This window comes from Zootermopsis nevadensis, unplaced genomic scaffold (assembly GCF_977971745.1).
Source record: "Zootermopsis nevadensis isolate Lab colony 2312 unplaced genomic scaffold, Znev_1.0 Znev_ptg000016l, whole genome shotgun sequence".
Lineage (NCBI taxonomy): Eukaryota > Metazoa > Arthropoda > Insecta > Blattodea > Termopsidae > Zootermopsis > Zootermopsis nevadensis.
In genome coordinates, this window is record NW_028259148.1 from 5,209 (window position 1) to 28,516 (window position 23,308).

Here is a 23,308-nt window from a genome sequence, read left to right on the forward strand (position 1 = left end):
ACTTGTCAAGACTTGGGACAAGAACTTCTCAAGACTTGGGACAAGAACGTCTCAAGACTTGGGACGAGTGACTTCTCAAGACTTGGGAAAAGAACTTCTCAAGACTTGGGACAAGTGACTTCTCAAGACTTGGGACAAGAACTTCTCAAGTCTTGGGACAAGAACTTCTCAAGACTTGGGACAAGAACTTCTCAAGACTTGGGACGAGTGACTTCTCAAGACTTGGGACAAGTGACTTCTCAAGACTTGGGACAAGAACTTCTCAAGACTTGGGACAAGGACTTCTCAAGACTTGGGACAAGTGACTTCTCAAGACTTGGGACAAGAACTTCTCAAGACTTGGGACAAGAACTTCTCAAGACTTGGGACAAGTGACTTCTCAAGACTTGGGACAAGTGACTTCTCAAGACTTGGGACAAGAACTTCTCAAGACTTGGGACAAGGACTTCTCAAGACTTGGGACAAGTGACTTCTCAAGACTTGGGAGTCTAGTCCTGATAAGGATGGGACAGGTCAAATTTAGAAGTAAAAATTTTCAAATTTTTCGAAAAATCAAAAAACGCTGCAAACCTTCTGAAATGCGCACAAAACCAAAAATTTTCGGAATATTCGGAAAAAAATTAAAAGTTGAAATTTTTCAAAAATTCTTAGTTTTGTGCGCTTTTTGGACGATTTGCTACGTTTTTCGATTTTTTGAAATTTTTCGAAAAAATTGAAATTTCTCAAAGGGGTACCCCTTTGAGAATTTTCAAAAATTTTCGAAATTTTGAAAAAATTAAAAACGACTGCAAATGGCGCGAAACGCGAAGAAAACTAAGAATTTTCTAAAAAATTTGAATTCAGCTAAGACAGGTGAGGCACAGCCCTAAACAAGCAGACAAGACTTGGGACAATAACTTCTCAAGACTTGGGACGAGTGACTTGTCAAGACTTGGGACAAGAACTTCTCAAGACTTGGGACAAGAACTTCTCAAGACTTGGGACAACAACTTCTCAAGACTTGGGACAAGAACTTCTCAAGACTTGGGACAAGAACTTCTCAAGACTTGGGACCAGTGACTTCTCAAGACTTGGGACAAGAACTTCTCAAGACTTGGGACAAGAACTTCTCAAGACTTGGGACAAGGACTTCTCAAGACTTGGGACAAGTGACTTCTCAAGACTTGGGACAAGAACTTCTCAAGACTTGGGACAAGAACTTCTCAAAACTTGGAACGAGTGACTTCTCAAGACCTGGGACAAGTGACTTCTCAAGACTTGGGACAAGAACTTCTCAAGACTTGGGACAAGGACTTCTCAAGACTTGGGACAAGTGACTTCTCAAGACTTGGGAGTCTAGTCCTGATAAGGATGGGACAGGTCAAATTTAGAAGGAAAAATTTTCAAATTTTTCGAAAAATCAAAAAACGCTGCAAACCTTCTGAAATGCGCACAAAACCAAAAATTTTCGGAATATTCGGAAAAAAATTAAAAGTTGAAATTTTTCAAAAATTCTTAGTTTTGTGCGCTTTTTGGACGATTTGCTACGTTTTTCGATTTTTTGAAATTTTTCGAAAAAATTGAAATTTCTCAAAGGGGTACCCCTTTGAGAATTTTCAAAAATTTTCGAAATTTTGAAAAAATTAAAAACGACTGCAAATGGCGCGAAACGCGAAGAAAACTAAGAATTTTCTAAAAAATTTGAATTCAGCTAAGACAGGTGAGGCACAGCCCTAAACAAGCAGACAAGACTTGGGACAATAACTTCTCAAGACTTGGGACGAGTGACTTGTCAAGACTTGGGACAAGAACTTCTCAAGACTTGGGACAAGAACTTCTCAAGACTTGGGACAACAACTTCTCAAGACTTGGGACAAGAACTTCTCAAGACTTGGGACAAGAACTTCTCAAGACTTGGGACCAGTGACTTCTCAAGACTTGGGACAAGAACTTCTCAAGACTTGGGACAAGAACTTCTCAAGACTTGGGACAAGGACTTCTCAAGACTTGGGACAAGTGACTTCTCAAGACTTGGGACAAGAACTTCTCAAGACTTGGGACAAGAACTTCTCAAAACTTGGAACGAGTGACTTCTCAAGACCTGGGACAAGTGACTTCTCAAGACTTGGGACATGAACTTCTCAAGACTTGGGACAAGGACTTCTCAAGACTTGGGACAAGTGACTTCTCAAGACTTGGGAGTCTAGTCCTGATAAGGATGGGACAGGTCAAATTTAGAAGGAAAAATTTTCAAATTTTTCGAAAAATCAAAAAACGCTGCAAACCTTCTGAAATGCGCACAAAACCAAAAATTTTCGGAATATTCGGAAAAAAATTAAAAGTTGAAATTTTTCAAAAATTCTTAGTTTTGTGCGCTTTTTGGACGATTTGCTACGTTTTTCGATTTTTTGAAATTTTTCGAAAAAATTGAAATTTCTCAAAGGGGTACCCCTTTGAGAATTTTCAAAAATTTTCGAAATTTTGAAAAAATTAAAAACGACTGCAAATGGCGCGAAACGCGAAGAAAACTAAGAATTTTCTAAAAAATTTGAATTCAGCTAAGACAGGTGAGGCACAGCCCTAAACAAGCAGACAAGACTTGGGACAATAACTTCTCAAGACTTGGGACGAGTGACTTGTCAAGACTTGGGACAAGAACTTCTCAAGACTTGGGACAAGAACGTCTCAAGACTTGGGACGAGTGACTTCTCAAGACTTGGGACGAGTGACTTCTCAAGACTTGGGACAAGTGACTTCTCAAGACTTGGGACAAGAACTTCTCAAGACTTGGGACAAGAACTTCTCAAGACTTGGGACAAGAACTTCTCAAGACTTGGGACGAGTGACTTCTCAAGACTTGGGACAAGAGACTTCTCAAGACTTGGGACAAGAACTTCTCAAGACTTGGGACAAGGACTTCTCAAGACTTGGGACAAGTGACTTCTCAAGACTTGGGACAAGAACTTCTCAAGACTTGGGACAAGAACTTCTCAAGACTTGGGACAAGTGACTTCTCAAGACTTGGGACAAGTGACTTCTCAAGACTTGGGACAAGAACTTCTCAAGACTTGGGACAAGGACTTCTCAAGACTTGGGACAAGTGACTTCTCAAGACTTGGGAGTCTAGTCCTGATAAGGATGGGACAGGTCAAATTTAGAAGTAAAAATTTTCAAATTTTTCGAAAAATCAAAAAACGCTGCAAACCTTCTGAAATGCGCACAAAACCAAAAATTTTCGGAATATTCGGAAAAAAATTAAAAGTTGAAATTTTTCAAAAATTCTTAGTTTTGTGCGCTTTTTGGACGATTTGCTACGTTTTTCGATTTTTTGAAATTTTTCGAAAAAATTGAAATTTCTCAAAGGGGTACCCCTTTGAGAATTTTCAAAAATTTTCGAAATTTTGAAAAAATTAAAAACGACTGCAAATGGCGCGAAACGCGAAGAAAACTAAGAATTTTCTAAAAAATTTGAATTCAGCTAAGACAGGTGAGGCACAGCCCTAAACAAGCAGACAAGACTTGGGACAATAACTTCTCAAGACTTGGGACGAGTGACTTGTCAAGACTTGGGACAAGAACTTCTCAAGACTTGGGACAAGAACTTCTCAAGACTTGGGACAACAACTTCTCAAGACTTGGGACAAGAACTTCTCAAGACTTGGGACAAGAACTTCTCAAGACTTGGGACCAGTGACTTCTCAAGACTTGGGACAAGAACTTCTCAAGACTTGGGACAAGAACTTCTCAAGACTTGGGACAAGGACTTCTCAAGACTTGGGACAAGTGACTTCTCAAGACTTGGGACAAGAACTTCTCAAGACTTGGGACAAGAACTTCTCAAAACTTGGAACGAGTGACTTCTCAAGACCTGGGACAAGTGACTTCTCAAGACTTGGGACAAGAACTTCTCAAGACTTGGGACAAGGACTTCTCAAGACTTGGGACAAGTGACTTCTCAAGACTTGGGAGTCTAGTCCTGATAAGGATGGGACAGGTCAAATTTAGAAGGAAAAATTTTCAAATTTTTCGAAAAATCAAAAAACGCTGCAAACCTTCTGAAATGCGCACAAAACCAAAAATTTTCGGAATATTCGGAAAAAAATTAAAAGTTGAAATTTTTCAAAAATTCTTAGTTTTGTGCGCTTTTTGGACGATTTGCTACGTTTTTCGATTTTTTGAAATTTTTCGAAAAAATTGAAATTTCTCAAAGGGGTACCCCTTTGAGAATTTTCAAAAATTTTCGAAATTTTGAAAAAATTAAAAACGACTGCAAATGGCGCGAAACGCGAAGAAAACTAAGAATTTTCTAAAAAATTTGAATTCAGCTAAGACAGGTGAGGCACAGCCCTAAACAAGCAGACAAGACTTGGGACAATAACTTCTCAAGACTTGGGACGAGTGACTTGTCAAGACTTGGGACAAGAACTTCTCAAGACTTGGGACAAGAACGTCTCAAGACTTGGGACGAGTGACTTCTCAAGACTTGGGAAAAGAACTTCTCAAGACTTGGGACAAGTGACTTCTCAAGACTTGGGACAAGAACTTCTCAAGACTTGGGACAAGAACTTCTCAAGACTTGGGACAAGAACTTCTCAAGACTTGGGACGAGTGACTTCTCAAGACTTGGGACAAGAGACTTCTCAAGACTTGGGACAAGAACTTCTCAAGACTTGGGACAAGGACTTCTCAAGACTTGGGACAAGTGACTTCTCAAGACTTGGGACAAGAACTTCTCAAGACTTGGGACAAGAACTTCTCAAAACTTGGAACGAGTGACTTCTCAAGACCTGGGACAAGTGACTTCTCAAGACTTGGGACAAGAACTTCTCAAGACTTGGGACAAGGACTTCTCAAGACTTGGGACAAGTGACTTCTCAAGACTTGGGAGTCTAGTCCTGATAAGGATGGGACAGGTCAAATTTAGAAGGAAAAATTTTCAAATTTTTCGAAAAATCAAAAAACGCTGCAAACCTTCTGAAATGCGCACAAAACCAAAAATTTTCGGAATATTCGGAAAAAAATTAAAAGTTGAAATTTTTCAAAAATTCTTAGTTTTGTGCGCTTTTTGGACGATTTGCTACGTTTTTCGATTTTTTGAAATTTTTCGAAAAAATTGAAATTTCTCAAAGGGGTACCCCTTTGAGAATTTTCAAAAATTTTCGAAATTTTGAAAAAATTAAAAACGACTGCAAATGGCGCGAAACGCGAAGAAAACTAAGAATTTTCTAAAAAATTTGAATTCAGCTAAGACAGGTGAGGCACAGCCCTAAACAAGCAGACAAGACTTGGGACAATAACTTCTCAAGACTTGGGACGAGTGACTTGTCAAGACTTGGGACAAGAACTTCTCAAGACTTGGGACAAGAACGTCTCAAGACTTGGGACGAGTGACTTCTCAAGACTTGGGAAAAGAACTTCTCAAGACTTGGGACAAGTGACTTCTCAAGACTTGGGACAAGAACTTCTCAAGACTTGGGACAAGAACTTCTCAAGACTTGGGACAAGAACTTCTCAAGACTTGGGACGAGTGACTTCTCAAGACTTGGGACAAGAGACTTCTCAAGACTTGGGACAAGAACTTCTCAAGACTTGGGACAAGGACTTCTCAAGACTTGGGACAAGTGACTTCTCAAGACTTGGGACAAGAACTTCTCAAGACTTGGGACGAGTGACTTCTCAAAACTTGGAACGAGTGACTTCTCAAGACCTGGGACAAGTGACTTCTCAAGACTTGGGACAAGAACTTCTCAAGACTTGGGACAAGGACTTCTCAAGACTTGGGACAAGTGACTTCTCAAGACTTGGGAGTCTAGTCCTGATAAGGATGGGACAGGTCAAATTTAGAAGGAAAAATTTTCAAATTTTTCGAAAAATCAAAAAACGCTGCAAACCTACTGAAATGCGCACAAAACCAAAAATTTTCGGAATATTCGGGAAAAAATTAAAAGTTGAAATTTTTCAAAAATTCTTAGTTTTGTGCGCTTTTTGGACGATTTGCTACGTTTTTCGATTTTTTGAAATTTTTCGAAAAAATTGAAATTTCTCAAAGGGGTACCCCTTTGAGAATTTTCAAAAATTTTCGAAATTTTAAAAAAATTAAAAAAGACTGCAAATAGCGCGAAACGCGAAGAAAACTAAGAATTTTCTAAAAAATTTGAATTCAGCTAAGACAGGTGAGGCACAGCCCTAAACAAGCAGACAAGACTTGGGACAATAACTTCTCAAGACTTGGGACGAGTGACTTGTCAAGACTTGGGACAAGAACTTCTCAAGACTTGCGACAAGAACGTCTCAAGACTTGGGACGAGTGACTTCTCAAGACTTGGGAAAAGAACTTCTCAAGACTTGGGACAAGTGACTTCTCAAGACTTGGGACAAGAACTTCTCAAGACTTGGGACAAGAACTTCTCAAGACTTGGGACGAGTGACTTCTCAAGACTTGGGACAAGTGACTTCTCAAGACTTGGGACAAGTGACTTCTCAAGACTTGGGACAAGAACTTATCAAGACTTGGGACAAGTGACTTCTCAAGACTTGGGACAAGAACTTCTCAAGACTTGGGACAAGAACTTCTCAAGACTTGGGAGAAGTGACTTCTCAAGACTTGGGACAAGTGACTTCTCAAGACTTGGGACAAGAACTTCTCAAGACTTGGGACAAGGACTTCTCAAGACTTGGGACAAGTGACTTCTCAAGACTTGGGAGTCTAGTCCTGATAAGGATGGGACAGGTCAAATTTAGAAGGAAAAATTTTCAAATTTTTCGAAAAATCAAAAAACGCTGCAAACCTTCTGAAATGCGCACAAAACCAAAAATTTTCGGAATATTCGGAAAAAAATTAAAAGTTGAAATTTTTCAAAAATTCTTAGTTTTGTGCGCTTTTTGGACGATTTGCTACGTTTTTCGATTTTTTGAAATTTTTCGAAAAAATTGAAATTTCTCAAAGGGGTACCCCTTTGAGAATTTTCAAAAATTTTCGAAATTTTGAAAAAATTAAAAACGACTGCAAATGGCGCGAAACGCGAAGAAAACTAAGAATTTTCTAAAAAATTTGAATTCAGCTAAGACAGGTGAGGCACAGCCCTAAACAAGCAGACAAGACTTGGGACAATAACTTCTCAAGACTTGGGACGAGTGACTTGTCAAGACTTGGGACAAGAACTTCTCAAGACTTGGGACAAGAACGTCTCAAGACTTGGGACGAGTGACTTCTCAAGACTTGGGAAAAGAACTTCTCAAGACTTGGGACAAGTGACTTCTCAAGACTTGGGACAAGAACTTCTCAAGACTTGGGACAAGAACTTCTCAAGACTTGGGACAAGAACTTCTCAAGACTTGGGACAAGTGACTTCTCAAGACTTGGGACAAGAACTTCTCAAGACTTGGGACAAGAACTTCTCAAGACTTGGGACAAGTGACTTCTCAAGACTTGGGACAAGTGACTTCTCAAGACTTGGGACAAGAACTTCTCAAGACTTAGGGACAAGGACTTCTCAAGACTTGGGACAAGTGACTTCTCAAGACTTGGGAATCTAGTCCTGATAAGGATGGGACAGGTCAAATTTAGAAGGAAAAATTTTCAAATTTTTCGAAAAATCAAAAAATGCTGCAAACCTTCTGAAATGCGCACAAAACCAAAAATTTTCGGAATATTCGGAAAAAAATTAAAAGTTGAAATTTTTCAAAAATTCTTAGTTTTGTGCGCTTTTTGGACGATTTGCTACGTTTTTCGATTTTTTGAAATTTTTCGAAAAAATTGAAATTTCTCAAAGGGGTACCCCTTTGAGAATTTTCAAAAATTTTCGAAATTTTGAAAAAATTAAAAACGACTGCAAATGGCGCGAAACGCGAAGAAAACTAAGAATTTTCTAAAAAATTTGAATTCAGCTAAGACAGGTGAGGCACAGCCCTAAACAAGCAGACAAGACTTGGGACAATAACTTCTCAAGACTTGGGACGAGTGACTTGTCAAGACTTGGGACAAGAACTTCTCAAGACTTGGGACAAGAACGTCTCAAGACTTGGGACGAGTGACTTCTCAAGACTTGGGAAAAGAACTTCTCAAGACTTGGGACAAGTGACTTCTCAAGACTTGGGACAAGAACTTCTCAAGTCTTGGGACAAGAACTTCTCAAGACTTGGGACAAGAACTTCTCAAGACTTGGGACGAGTGACTTCTCAAGACTTGGGACAAGTGACTTCTCAAGACTTGGGACAAGAACTTCTCAAGACTTGGGACAAGGATTTCTCAAGACTTGGGACAAGTGACTTCTCAAGACTTGGGACAAGAACTTCTCAAGACTTGGGACAAGAACTTCTCAAGACTTGGGACAAGTGACTTCTCAAGACTTGGGACAAGTGACTTCTCAAGACTTGGGACAAGAACTTCTCAAGACTTGGGACAAGGACTTCTCAAGACTTGGGACAAGTGACTTCTCAAGACTTGGGAGTCTAGTCCTGATAAGGATGGGACAGGTCAAATTTAGAAGTAAAAATTTTCAAATTTTTCGAAAAATCAAAAAACGCTGCAAACCTTCTGAAATGCGCACAAAACCAAAAATTTTCGGAATATTCGGAAAAAAATTAAAAGTTGAAATTTTTCAAAAATTCTTAGTTTTGTGCGCTTTTTGGACGATTTGCTACGTTTTTCGATTTTTTGAAATTTTTCGAAAAAATTGAAATTTCTCAAAGGGGTACCCCTTTGAGAATTTTCAAAAATTTTCGAAATTTTGAAAAAATTAAAAACGACTGCAAATGGCGCGAAACGCGAAGAAAACTAAGAATTTTCTAAAAAATTTGAATTCAGCTAAGACAGGTGAGGCACAGCCCTAAACAAGCAGACAAGACTTGGGACAATAACTTCTCAAGACTTGGGACGAGTGACTTGTCAAGACTTGGGACAAGAACTTCTCAAGACTTGGGACAAGAACGTCTCAAGACTTGGGACGAGTGACTTCTCAAGACTTGGGAAAAGAACTTCTCAAGACTTGGGACAAGTGACTTCTCAAGACTTGGGACAAGAACTTCTCAAGACTTGGGACAAGAACTTCTCAAGACTTGGGACAAGAACTTCTCAAGACTTGGGACGAGTGACTTCTCAAGACTTGGGACAAGAGACTTCTCAAGACTTGGGACAAGAACTTCTCAAGACTTGGGACAAGGACTTCTCAAGACTTGGGACAAGTGACTTCTCAAGACTTGGGACAAGAACTTCTCAAGACTTGGGACGAGTGACTTCTCAAAACTTGGAACGAGTGACTTCTCAAGACCTGGGACAAGTGACTTCTCAAGACTTGGGACAAGAACTTCTCAAGACTTGGGACAAGGACTTCTCAAGACTTGGGACAAGTGACTTCTCAAGACTTGGGAGTCTAGTCCTGATAAGGATGGGACAGGTCAAATTTAGAAGGAAAAATTTTCAAATTTTTCGAAAAATCAAAAAACGCTGCAAACCTACTGAAATGCGCACAAAACCAAAAATTTTCGGAATATTCGGGAAAAAATTAAAAGTTGAAATTTTTCAAAAATTCTTAGTTTTGTGCGCTTTTTGGACGATTTGCTACGTTTTTCGATTTTTTGAAATTTTTCGAAAAAATTGAAATTTCTCAAAGGGGTACCCCTTTGAGAATTTTCAAAAATTTTCGAAATTTTGAAAAAATTAAAAACGACTGCAAATGGCGCGAAACGCGAAGAAAACTAAGAATTTTCTAAAAAATTTGAATTCAGCTAAGACAGGTGAGGCACAGCCCTAAACAAGCAGACAAGACTTGGGACAATAACTTCTCAAGACTTGGGACGAGTGACTTGTCAAGACTTGGGACAAGAACTTCTCAAGACTTGGGACAAGAACTTCTCAAGACTTGGGACAACTTCTCAAGACTTGGGACAAGAACTTCTCAAGACTTGGGACAAGAACTTCTCAAGACTTGGGACCAGTGACTTCTCAAGACTTGGGACAAGAACTTCTCAAGACTTGGGACAAGAACTTCTCAAGACTTGGGACAAGGACTTCTCAAGACTTGGGACAAGTGACTTCTCAAGACTTGGGACAAGAACTTCTCAAGACTTGGGACAAGAACTTCTCAAAACTTGGAACGAGTGACTTCTCAAGACCTGGGACAAGTGACTTCTCAAGACTTGGGACAAGAACTTCTCAAGACTTGGGACAAGGACTTCTCAAGACTTGGGACAAGTGACTTCTCAAGACTTGGGAGTCTAGTCCTGATAAGGATGGGACAGGTCAAATTTAGAAGGAAAAATTTTCAAATTTTTCGAAAAATCAAAAAACGCTGCAAACCTTCTGAAATGCGCACAAAACCAAAAATTTTCGGAATATTCGGAAAAAAAATAAAAGTTGAAATTTTTCAAAAATTCTTAGTTTTGTGCGCTTTTTGGACGATTTGCTACGTTTTTCGATTTTTTGAAATTTTTCGAAAAAATTGAAATTTCTCAAAGGGGTACCCCTTTGAGAATTTTCAAAAATTTTCGAAATTTTGAAAAAATTAAAAACGACTGCAAATGGCGCGAAACGCGAAGAAAACTAAGAATTTTCTAAAAAATTTGAATTCAGCTAAGACAGGTGAGGCACAGCCCTAAACAAGCAGACAAGACTTGGGACAATAACTTCTCAAGACTTGGGACGAGTGACTTGTCAAGACTTGGGACAAGAACTTCTCAAGACTTGGGACAAGAACGTCTCAAGACTTGGGACGAGTGACTTCTCAAGACTTGGGAAAAGAACTTCTCAAGACTTGGGACAAGTGACTTCTCAAGACTTGGGACAAGAACTTCTCAAGACTTGGGACAAGAACTTCTCAAGACTTGGGACAAGAACTTCTCAAGACTTGGGACGAGTGACTTCTCAAGACTTGGGACAAGAGACTTCTCAAGACTTGGGACAAGAACTTCTCAAGACTTGGGACAAGGACTTCTCAAGACTTGGGACAAGTGACTTCTCAAGACTTGGGACAAGAACTTCTCAAGACTTGGGACAAGAACTTCTCAAGACTTGGGACAAGTGACTTCTCAAGACTTGGGACAAGTGACTTCTCAAGACTTGGGACAAGAACTTCTCAAGACTTGGGACAAGGACTTCTCAAGACTTGGGACAAGTGACTTCTCAAGACTTGGGAGTCTAGTCCTGATAAAGATGGGACAGGTCAAATTTAGAACGAGAAATTTTCAAATTTTTGGAAAAATAAAAAAACGATACAAACCTTCTCAAATGCGCACAAAACCAAAAATTTTCGGAAAATTCGGAAAAAAATTAAAAGTTGAAAATTTTCAAAAATTCTTAGTTTTGTGCGCTTTTTGGACGATTTGCGACGTTTTTCGATTTTTCGAAATTTTTCGAAAAAATTGAAATTTCTCAAAGGGGTACCCCTTTGAGAATTTTCAAATTTTTTCGAAATTTTAAAAAAAATTAAAAACGACTGCAAATGGCGCGAAACGCGAAGAAAACTAAGGATTTTCGAAAAAATTTGAATTCAGCTAAGACAGGTGAGGCACAGCCCTAAACAAGCAGACAAGACTTGGGACAATAACTTCTCAAGACTTGGGACGAGTGACTTGTCAAGACTTGGGACAAGAACTTCTCAAGACTTGGGACAAGAACGTCTCAAGACTTGGGACGAGTGACTTCTCAAGACTTGGGAAAAGAACTTCTCAAGACTTGGGACAAGTGACTTCTCAAGACTTGGGACAAGAACTTCTCAAGACTTGGGACAAGAACTTCTCAAGACTTGGGACAAGAACTTCTCAAGACTTGGGACAAGTGACTTCTCAAGACTTGGGACAAGAACTTCTCAAGACTTGGGACAAGAACTTCTCAAGACTTGGGACAAGTGACTTCTCAAGACTTGGGACAAGTGACTTCTCAAGACTTGGGACAAGAACTTCTCAAGACTTAGGGACAAGGACTTCTCAAGACTTGGGACAAGTGACTTCTCAAGACTTGGGAATCTAGTCCTGATAAGGATGGGACAGGTCAAATTTAGAAGGAAAAATTTTCAAATTTTTCGAAAAATCAAATAACGCTGCAAACCTTCTGAAATGCGCACAAAACCAAAAATTTTCGGAATATTCGGAAAAAAATTAAAAGTTGAAATTTTTCAAAAATTCTTAGTTTTGTGCGCTTTTTGGACGATTTGCTACGTTTTTCGATTTTTTGAAATTTTTCGAAAAAATTGAAATTTCTCAAAGGGGTACCCCTTTGAGAATTTTCAAAAATTTTCGAAATTTTAAAAAAATTAAAAACGACTGCAAATGGCGCGAAACGCGAAGAAAACTAAGAATTTTCTAAAAAATTTGAATTCAGCTAAGACAGGTGAGGCACAGCCCTAAACAAGCAGACAAGACTTGGGACAATAACTTCTCAAGACTTGGGACGAGTGACTTGTCAAGACTTGGGACAAGAACTTCTCAAGACTTGGGACAAGAACGTCTCAAGACTTGGGACGAGTGACTTCTCAAGACTTGGGAAAAGAACTTCTCAAGACTTGGGACAAGTGACTTCTCAAGACTTGGGACAAGAACTTCTCAAGACTTGGGACAAGAACTTCTCAAGACTTGGGACGAGTGACTTCTCAAGACTTGGGACAAGTGACTTCTCAAGACTTGGGACAAGAACTTCTCAACACTTGGGACAAGGACTTCTGAAGACCTGGGACAATGGGACAAGTGACTTCTCAAGACTTGGGACAAGGACTTCTGAAGACCTGGGACAATGGGACAAGTGACTTCTCAAGACTTGGGAGTCTAGTCCTGATATGGATGGGACAGGTCAAATTTAGAAGGAAAAATTTTCAAATTTTTCGGAAAATCAAAAAACCCTGCAGACAAGTCTTGGGACAATAACTTCTCAAGACTTGGGACGAGTGACTTCTCAAGACTTGGGACGAGTGACTTCTCAAGACTTGGGACAAGTGACTTCTCAAGACTTGGGACAAGGACTTCTCAAGACTTGGGACAAGTGACTTCTCAAGACTTGGGACAAGTGACTTCTCAAGACTTGGGACAAGAACTTCTCAAGACTTGGGACGAGTGACTTCTCAAGACTTGGAACGAGTGACTTCTCAAGACTTGGGACAAGTGACTTCTCAAGACTTGGGACAAGAACTTCTCAAGACTTGGGACGAGTGACTTCTCAAGACTTGGGAGTCTAGTCCTGATAGGGATGGGACAGGTCAAATTTAGAAGGAAAATTTTTTGAAAATTTTCGAAAAATCAAAAAACGCTGCAAAAATTCTGAAATGCGCACAAAACCAAAAATTTTCGGAAAATTCGGAAAAAAATTAAAAGTTGAAAATTTTCAAAAATTCTTAGTTTTGTGCGCTTTTTGGACGATTTGCCACGTTTTTCGATTCTTCGAAATTTTTCGAAAAAATTGAAATTTCTCAAAGGGGTACCCCTTTGAGAATTTTCAAAAATTTTCGATATTTTAAAAAAATTAAAAACGACTGCAAATGGCGTGAAACGCGAAGAAAACTAAGAATTTTCGAAAAAAATTTGAATTCAGCTAAGACAGGTGAGGCACAGCCCTAAACAAGCAGACAAGACTTGGGACAATAACTTCTCAAGACTTGGGACGAGTGACTTCTCAAGACTTGGGACAAGTGACTTCTCAAGACTTGGGACAAGGACTTCTCAAGACTTGGGACAACTGACTTCTCAAGACTTGGGACAAGTGACTTCTCAAGACTTGGGACAAGAACTTCTCAAGACTTGGGACGAGTGACTTCTCAAGACTTGGGACAAGTCACTTCTCAACACTTGGGACAAGAACTTCTCAAGACTTGGGAGTCTAGTCCTGACAGGGATGGGACAGGTCAAATTTAGAAGGAAAATTTTTTGAAATTTTTTTGAAAAATCAAAAAACGCTGCAAACCTTCTGAAATGCGCACAAAACCAAAAATTTTCGGAAAATTCGGAAAAAAATTAAAAGTTTAAAATTTTCAAAAATTCTTAGTTTTGTGCGCTTTTTGGACGATTTGCCACGTTTTTCGATTTTTCGAAATTTTTCGAAAAAATTGAAAGTTCTCAAAGGGGTACCCCTTGGAGAATTTTCAAAAAATTTCGAAATTTTAAAAAAATTAAAAACGACTGCAAATGTCGTGAAACGCGAAGAAAACTAAGAATTTTCGAAAAAAATTTGAATTCAGCTAAGACAGGTGAGGCACAGCCCTAAACAAGCAGACAAGACTTGGGACAATAACTTTTCAAGACTTGGGACGAGTGACTTCTCAAGACTTGGGACGAGTGACTTCTCAAGACTTGGGACGAGTGACTTCTCAAGACTTGGGACAAGTGACTTCTCAAGACTTGGGACAAGTGACTTCTCAAGACTTGGGACAAGAACTTCTCAAGACTTGGGACGAGTGACTTCTCAAGACTTGGGACGAATGACTTCTCAAGACTTGGGACAAGTGACTTCTCAAGACTTGGGACAAGTGATTTCTCAAGACTTAGGACAAGGACTTCTCAACACTTGGGACAAGGACTTCTCAACACTTGAGACAAGTGACTTCTCAAGACTTGGGAGTCTAGTCCTGATAGGAATTCAGCTAAGACAGGTGAGGCACAGCCCTAAACAAGCAGACAAGACTTGGGACAATAACTTCTCAAGACTTGGGACAAGAACTTCTCAAGACTTGGGACGAGTGACTTCTCAAGACTTGGGACAAGTGACTTCTCAAGACTTGGGACAAGGACTTCTCAAGACTTGGGACAAGTGATTTCTCAAGACTTGGGACAAGGACTTCTCAACACTTGGGACAAGGACTTCTCAACAATTGGGACAAGTGACTTCTCAAGACTTGGGAGTCTAGTCCTGATAGGAATTCAGCTAAGACAGGTGAGGCACAGCCCTAAACAAGCAGACAAGACTTGGGACAATAACTTCTCAAGACTTGGGACAAGAACTTCTCAAGACTTGGGACAAGAACTTCTCAAGACTTGGGACGAGTGACTTCTCAAGACTTAGGACAAGTGACTTCTAAAGACTTGGGACAAGAACTTCTCAAGACTTGGGACAAGTGACTTCTCAAGACTTCGGACAAGAACTTCTCAACACTTGGGACGAGTGACTTCTCAAGACTTGGAACGAGTGACTTCTCAAGACTTGGGACAAGTGACTTCTCAAGACTTGGGACAAGAACTTCTCAACACTTTGGACAAGGACTTCTCAAGACTTGGGACAAGTGACTTCTCAAGACTTGGGACAAGTGACTTCTCAAGACTTGGGACGAGTGACTTCTCAAGACTTGGAACGAGTGACTTCTCAAGACTTGGGACAAGTGACTTCTCAAGACTTGGGACAAGAACTTCTCAAGACTTGGGACGAGTGACTTCTCAAGACTTGGGAGTCTAGTCCTGATAGGGATGGGACAGGTCAAATTTAGAAGGAAAATTTTTTGAAATTTTTCGAAAAATCAAAAAACGCTGCAAACCTTCTGAAATGCGCACAAAACCAAAAATTTTCGGAAAATTCGGAAAAAAATTAAAAGTTGAAAATTTCAAAAATTCTTAGTTTTGTGCGCTTTTTGGACGATTTGCCACGTTTTTCGATTTTTCGAAATTTTTCGAAAAAATTGAAATTTCTCAAAGGGGTACCCCTTTGAGAATTTTCAAAAAGTGACTTCTCAAGACTTGGGACAAGTGACTTCTCAAGACTTGGGACGAGTGACTTCTCAAGACTTGGAACGAGTGACTTCTCAAGACTTGGGACAAGTGACTTCTCAAGACTTGGGACAAGAACTTCTCAAGACTTGGGACGAGTGACTTCTCAAGACTTGGGAGTCTAGTCCTGATAGGGATGGGACAGGTCAAATTTAGAAGGAAAATTTTTTGAAATTTTTCGAAAAATCAAAAAACGCTGCAAACCTTCTGAAATGCGCACAAAACCAAAAATTTTCGGAAAATTCGGAAAAAAATTAAAAGTTGAAAATTTCAAAAATTCTTAGTTTTGTGCGCTTTTTGGACGATTTGCCACGTTTTTCGATTTTTCGAAATTTTTCGAAAAAATTGAAATTTCTCAAAGGGGTACCCCTTTGAGAATTTTCAAAAATTTTCGAAATTTAAAAAAAATTAAAAACGACTGCAAATGGCGTGAAACGCGAAGAAAACTAAGAATTTTCGAAAAAAATTGAATTCAGCTAAGACAGGTGAGGCACAGCCCTAAACAAGCAGACAAGTCTTGGGACAATAACTTCTCAAGACTTGGGACGAGTGACTTCTCAAGACTTGGGACAAGTGACTTCTCAAGACTTGGGACAAGAACTTCTCAACACTTGGGACAAGGACTTCTGAAGACTTGGGACAAATGACTTCTCAAGACTTGGGAGTCTAGTCCTGATAGGGATGGGACAGGTCAAATTTAGAAGGAAAAAATTTCTAATTTTTCGAAAAATCAAAAAACGCTACAAACCTTCTGAAATGCGCACAAAAACAAAAAATGTCGGAAAATTCGGAAAAAAATTAAAAGTTGAAAATTTTCAAAAATTCTTAGTTTTGTGCGCTTTTTGGACGATTTGCCACGTTTTTCGATTATTCGAAATCTTTCGAAAAAATTGAAATTTCTCAAAGGGGTACCCCTTTGAGAATTTTCAAAAATTTTCGAAATTTTAAAAAAATTAAAAACGACTGCAAATGGCGTGAAACGCGAAGAAAACTATGAATTTTCTCAAGACTTGGGAGTCTAGTCCTGATAGGAATTCAGCTAAGACAGGTGAGGCACAGCCCTAAACAAGCAGACAAGACTTGGGACAATAACTTCTCAAGACTTGGGACAAGAACTTCTCAAGACTTAGGACAAGTGACTTCTAAAGACTTGGGACAAGAACTTCTCAAGACTTGGGACAAGTGACTTCTCAAGACTTCGGACAAGAACTTCTCAAGACTTGGGACGAGTGACTTCTCAAGACTTGGAACGAGTGACTTCTCAAGACTTGGGACAAGTGACTTCTCAAGACTTGACACAAGTGACTTCTCAAGACTTGGGACAAGAACTTCTCAACACTTTGGACAAGGACTTCTCAAGACTTGGGACAAGTGACTTCTCAAGACTTGGGACAAGTGACTTCTCAAGACTTGGGACCAGTGACTTCTCAAGACTTGGAACGAGTGACTTCTCAAGACTTGGGACAAGTGACTTCTCAAGACTTGGGACAAGAACTTCTCAAGACTTGGGACGAGTGACTTCTCAAGACTTGGGAGTCTACTTCTGATAGGGATGGGACAGGTCAAATTTAGAAGGAAAATTTTTTGAAATTTTTCGAAAAATCAAAAAACGCTGCAAACCTTCTGAAATGCGCACAAAACCAAAAATTTTCGGAAAATTCGGAAAAAAATTAAAAGTTGAAAATTTCAAAAATTCTTAGTTTTGTGCGCTTTTTGGACGATTTGCCACGTTTTTCGATTTTTCGAAATTTTTCGAAAAAATTGAAATTTCTCAAAGGGGTACCCCTTTGAGAATTTTCAAAATTTTTCGAAATTTAAAAAAAAATAAAAACGACTGCAAATGGCGTGAAACGCGAAGAAAACTAAGAATTTTCGAAAAAAATTGAATTCAGCTAAGACAGGTGAGGCACAGCCCTAAACAAGCAGACAAGTCTTAGGACAATAACTTCTCAAGACTTGGGACGAGTGACTTCTCAAGACTTGGGACAAGTGACTTCTCAAGACTTGGGACAAGAACTTCTCAACACTTGGGACAAGGACTTCTGAAGACTTGGGACAAGTGACTTCTCAAGACTTGGGAGTCTAGTCCTGATAGGGATGGGACAGGTCAAATTTAGAAGGAAAAATTTTCAAATTTTTCGAAAAATCAAAAAACGCTGCAAACCTTCTGAAATGCGCACAAAACCAAAAATTTTCGAAAAATTCGGAAAAAAATTAAAAGTTGAAAATTTTCAAAAACTCTTAGTTTTGTGCGCTTTTTGGACGATTTGCCACGTTTTTCGATTTTTCGAAATTTTTCGAAAAAATTAAAATTTCTCAAAGGGGTACCCCTTTGAGAATTTTCAAAATTTTTCGAAATTTTAAAAAAATTGAAAACGACTGCAAATGGCGTGAAACGCGAAGAAAACTAAGAATTTTCGAAAAAAATTTCAATTCAGCTAAGACAGGTGAGGCACAGCCCTAAACAAGCAGACAAGACTTGGGACAATAACTTCTCAAGACTTGGGACGAGTGACTTCTCAAGACTTGGGACAAGTGACTTCTCAAGACTTGGGACAAGGACTTCTCAAGACTTGGGACAAGTGACTTCTCAAGACTTGGGACAAGTGACTTCTCAAGACTTGGGACAAGAACTTCTCAAGACTTGGGACGAGTGACTTCTCAAGACTTGGAACGAGTGACTTCTCAAGACTTGGGACAAGTGACTTCTCAAGACTTGGGACAAGAACTTCTCAAGACTTGGGACGAGTGACTTCTCAAGACTTGGGAGTCTAGTCCTGATAGGGATGGGACAGGTCAAATTTAGAAGGAAAATTTTTTGAAATTTTTCGAAAAATCAAAAAACGCTGCAAACCTTCTGAAATGCGCACAAAACCAAAAATTTTCGGAAAATTCGGAAAAAAATTAAAAGTTGAAAATTTTCAAAAATTCTTAGTTTTGTGCGCTTTTTGGACGATTTGCCACGTTTTTCGATTTTTCGAAAAAATTGAAATTTCTCAAAGGGGTACCCCTTTGAGAATTTTCTAAATTTTTCGAAATTTTAAAAAAATTAAAAACGACTGCAAATGGCGCGAAACGCGAAGAAAACTAAGAATTTTCGAAAAAATTTGAATTCAGCTGACAGGTGAGGCACAGCCCTAAACAAGCAGACAAGACTTGGGACAATAACTTCTCAAGACTTGGGACGAGTGACTTGTCAAGACTTGGGACAAGAACTTCTCAAGACTTGGGACAAGAACTTCTCAAGACTTGTGACGAGTGACTTCTCAAGACTTGGGACAAGAACTTCTCAAGACTTGGGAGTCTAGTCGTGATAGGGATGGGACAGGTCAAATTTAGAAGGAAATTTAGAAGGTAGTCTCGTGTGTGAATCACGTACGTCATTGCTAAAATAAACCCCTGCCTTGTCTTGGAAGTGGAAGTGTCAATGACTGATTTCAAATCAGATTAAAATTTCAAAACTCCTTTGCGTTCGTCGGACTCCGTGAGAGACAATAATAACTCTACATGATCGGAAAAATCAACTACCTTTGCACTACAATAATTTTATTCACCGTCTTTACACAAGCTTATAGATTGTTAAAATCACATAAAATTATAACATTTCAACATATGATATTGTTACATTTTAAAATGACGACATGTTTCCATGTTCATTCCATCATCGTCAGGTCTATCAATTAAAATTAAAAACTGTTGCACTTGCTGCCCTGCGTATACTGATTTGTTCTACCCGTTAGATTTTATTTGTTTAACCTCCAGGCTTCTTCCATTTAATTTTTGAAGACTGCGCCTGGATGTCTTAAATCTGCAAAATCAATTTTAATTTTCATATCCTGATCCTGGCTACTGACATAGGAAATGGAATAATTTTAAAGAATTACTCAATATATCGTAATACAAGCAAAAGAAAAGTAATCACAAAATATTTAAAGTATTATAACATACCGGGTTGTGTGTGAGGTGCGTGTCCGATATTAATCTACCAAATACGTTTAACATAACAAATTCTATAAAATTAATAAACGAAATCCAACAATTGAATTTTCATAATAATAAAAATATACAAATTTGTTCTTTTGACATCAATAATATGTATACAAATATTCCAACAATCATGCTACGAGATATTGTAAGAGATATTCTAAATAGACAGAATATAAATACAGATCTAATAAATGAAATTACAAATATAACTAACATTATTATTAACCAAAATTATTTCCAATTCAACATTGAATATTGGAAACAAGAAACAGGGTTACCCATGGGAGCTCCAACCTCGAGCATATTATCTGAAATATTCTTACAATATCTCGAGCATGATTATATAGTAAATATATTAAACAAATATCAAATCAAATACTATAGTAGATATGTTGATGATATACTCATGATTTTTGATGCAAAAAATACAAATATAAAAAATGTTTTAAATGAATTTAACAACATAAATCAAAATATACAATTCACTTTAGAAACAGAACAAAATAACAAATTAAATTATTTAGATCTAACTATAATACGAAACGAAAACAACTCTGAATTCAAAATATACAGAAAACCTACAAATACAAGCACCATAATTCATGCCTCTTCATGCCATCCAAATGAACATTAACAAATGGCTATTAATTACTTAATAAACCGAAAAAATACATATCCCATAACCACAATAAACAAACAAATTGAATGTAACATAATAAAACAAATTCTAATAGAAAACGGATATAATAATTATGAATTAAAACCCAAAAATAAAATAAACAATGTAAACAACATAAATGAAGACAAAAACGAAAATAAACAAAACAAATGGGCCACATTCACATATATAGGAAAAGAAACCAAATATATAACAAAAACATTTAAAACAAATAACAAAAATAGCATTTAGAACAAAAAACACAATAAAAAACATCTTGAAACAAAAGCCACAAATAGACACAATAAATCAATATGAAAAACCAGGCATATATAGGTTAAAATGCAATGATTGCCCGTTAACCTATATAGGCCAAACCGGACGCACCTTTAGTCAAAGATACAAAGAGCATATTACAGCAATTAAACACAATAAAGATCATTCAGCATATGCAAAGCATATATTAAACACAGGACATACATACAACAAAATAGAACAAACAATGGACATTATAAAAATAATACAAAACAAGCGACATAGAGACACCATAGAAAAATATCATATACAAAGAACACATAAACAAAATCTTGCATTAAACGACAGTAACATCTACACGAACAATCCGATATTTAACATTCTACAGTCCATCGACCCAACCCCCTAAACAACTTTCACCCAATATATATAGCCATACACGATACTCACAGCTTAGTTGCAGTCTACAGCTCCGTAATATCGGACACGCACCTCACACACAACCCGGTATGTTATAATACTTTAAATATTTTGTGATTACTTTTCTTTTGCTTGTATTACGATATATTGAGTAATTCTTTAAAATTATTCCATTTCCTATGTCAGTAGCCAGGATCAGGATATGAAAATTAAAATTGATTTTGCAGATTTAAGACATCCAGGCGCAGTATTCAAAAATTAAATGGAAGAAGCCTGGAGGTTAAACAAATAAAATCTAACGGGTAGAACAAATCAGTATACGCAGGGCAGCAAGTGCAACAGTTTTTAATTTTAATTGATAGACCTGACGATGATGGAATGAACATCGAAACATGTCGTCATTTTAAAATGTAACAATATCATATGTTGAAATGTTATAATTTTATGTGATTTTAACAATCTATAAGCTTGTGTAAAGACGGTGAATAAAATTATTGTATTGAAGAACACAAGCATGACGCAATTAAGATATAAGTTACCTTTGCACGTTGCACCAAGTACTACACCATACGCCATTCAAAGTAAGGTGATGAACGATACCGCAACACACACAAAGAGCCATTCGCCTCGAGTCCCCTCCAGAACAGGCCGCATCCACTCGTACGTGTCCGATGCACTGGCGTACATGAAACACAAACACAGATTATAAGTCAAACATACCAACCAGCAATCGCCAATGCTCAGAACTTGGATCCATAAAATGGAAAGAAAACAACACACTCGCACCATAATTTAACTGTATCACCCTTTTTTAAGTTCAAAGGGGGAGGCTCTTAGTGTCATTACATCCACCGGCAATCCCATTTTACGTAAACTGGATGTAAATGATCAATGATAAGGAGATATAAATACAATACCAATTTCAAAAGAATCAAACATGAGCATACATTTACAAAGTTCAAAACCACGACAACGAAGACTCAACCAATCTGACTCAAGTGATATCTCAACCTCTCACAAGAAATAAATAAAACACTCTCTCAAAAAAAAGAAACTCGCCCACAGTCTCTCACCGAGATATAGGGAAGCTACCTTACCTATCCTGGAAATCCTCTTTCTTGGCCAAATTAAAATACCAATGCCAAACACATAAAATGAAGGCAGAGCTACCTCCAATGGAAAACATGGTAGAATACTATTATTATTATTATTCAGTGTTCTGTCTTACGACAAGTCCTTCAAACTGTGAAACTTGTTACAATGCAGATATCAAAACATCTTGTAAACATAAACAAGTGCATGTGCATGGTGGAATATTTCGCTATCTTGCCAAAGAATTTGATTGTGTGAATCATGAATTAGCACATTTCATAATCATATTTCTCGTATACTTACACAATGCATGTCAAGTAGACACAGAGATAAATCTCTCGCAGACATGAGGTCCTTCGTGATAACAGCCGATTGATTTCCTGTCGTCATATCAGTGAGCCAGCAAAGTGTTTCTGCACATACTCCACTCTTTTCCTGGCAAGCAGTAGTCATGTCAGGTGACGCATCCTTCAACCTCAGTAAAGTCCCATGGATCAATCAAGCTTCTTCTCTGCAGCTATTACCAGAAAGAAAATGCAATCACATTCAACACATCACCTAATTTAAAGGTTTCATAACCGATCCCCTTGCTCAAAATTAACCAAAAGCACAGAAAATATCCCAGCAGCTCCGGTCACTGTGCACAATACTCACACGTCAACAAAACTAAATTCCTTACCTTGGCAGTTACTCACTTATTAATTAGTAAACACATCACATTAAAGGCTCCACAGCACTACACACATCACACATGTAACAAAACCACTCATTAACAAAACCTTATCACAAATAGTCACCACCCTCGTCTACAAGCTACACCTAACCTCCAATTTTGATGTCCTATGAACAATATATTCACTACAGAATTGTATTAAAAGTGGTTAGTGTCTTGTGTGAATAACGCACGTCATTGCTAAAAGAAACCCCTGCCTTGTATTAAAAGTGGTAGTGTCGTGTGTGAATCTCGTACGTCATTGCCAAAAGAAACCTTTGTCTTGTATTAAAAGTGGTAGTGTCTTGTGTGAATCACGCACGTCATTGTTAAAAGAAACCCCTGCATTATCTTGGAAGTGGTAGTGTCGTGTGTGAATCTCGTACGTCATTGTCAAAAGAAACCTCTGCCTTGTATTAAAAGTGGTAGTGTCTTGTGTGAATCACGCACGTCATTGCTAAAAGAAACCCCTGCATTATCTTGGAAGAGGTAGTCTCGTGTGTGAATCACGTACGTCATTGCTAAAATAA

At 38.2% G+C, this 23,308-nt stretch overlaps 1 long non-coding RNA gene across 1 annotated transcript; it reads right to left on the reverse strand.

The window, feature by feature from the left end:
- Positions 1-19,183: 19,183 nt before the first annotated feature.
- On the reverse strand, positions 19,184-22,582 carry LOC147873695 (uncharacterized). Its single transcript, XR_015535266.1, has 3 exons — positions 22,370-22,582; positions 19,603-21,650; positions 19,184-19,462 (listed from the first exon to the last, which is right to left on the reverse strand). It is a non-coding gene; the product is annotated as an uncharacterized LOC147873695 (long non-coding RNA).
- Between the last annotated feature and the right edge of the window lie 726 nt (positions 22,583-23,308).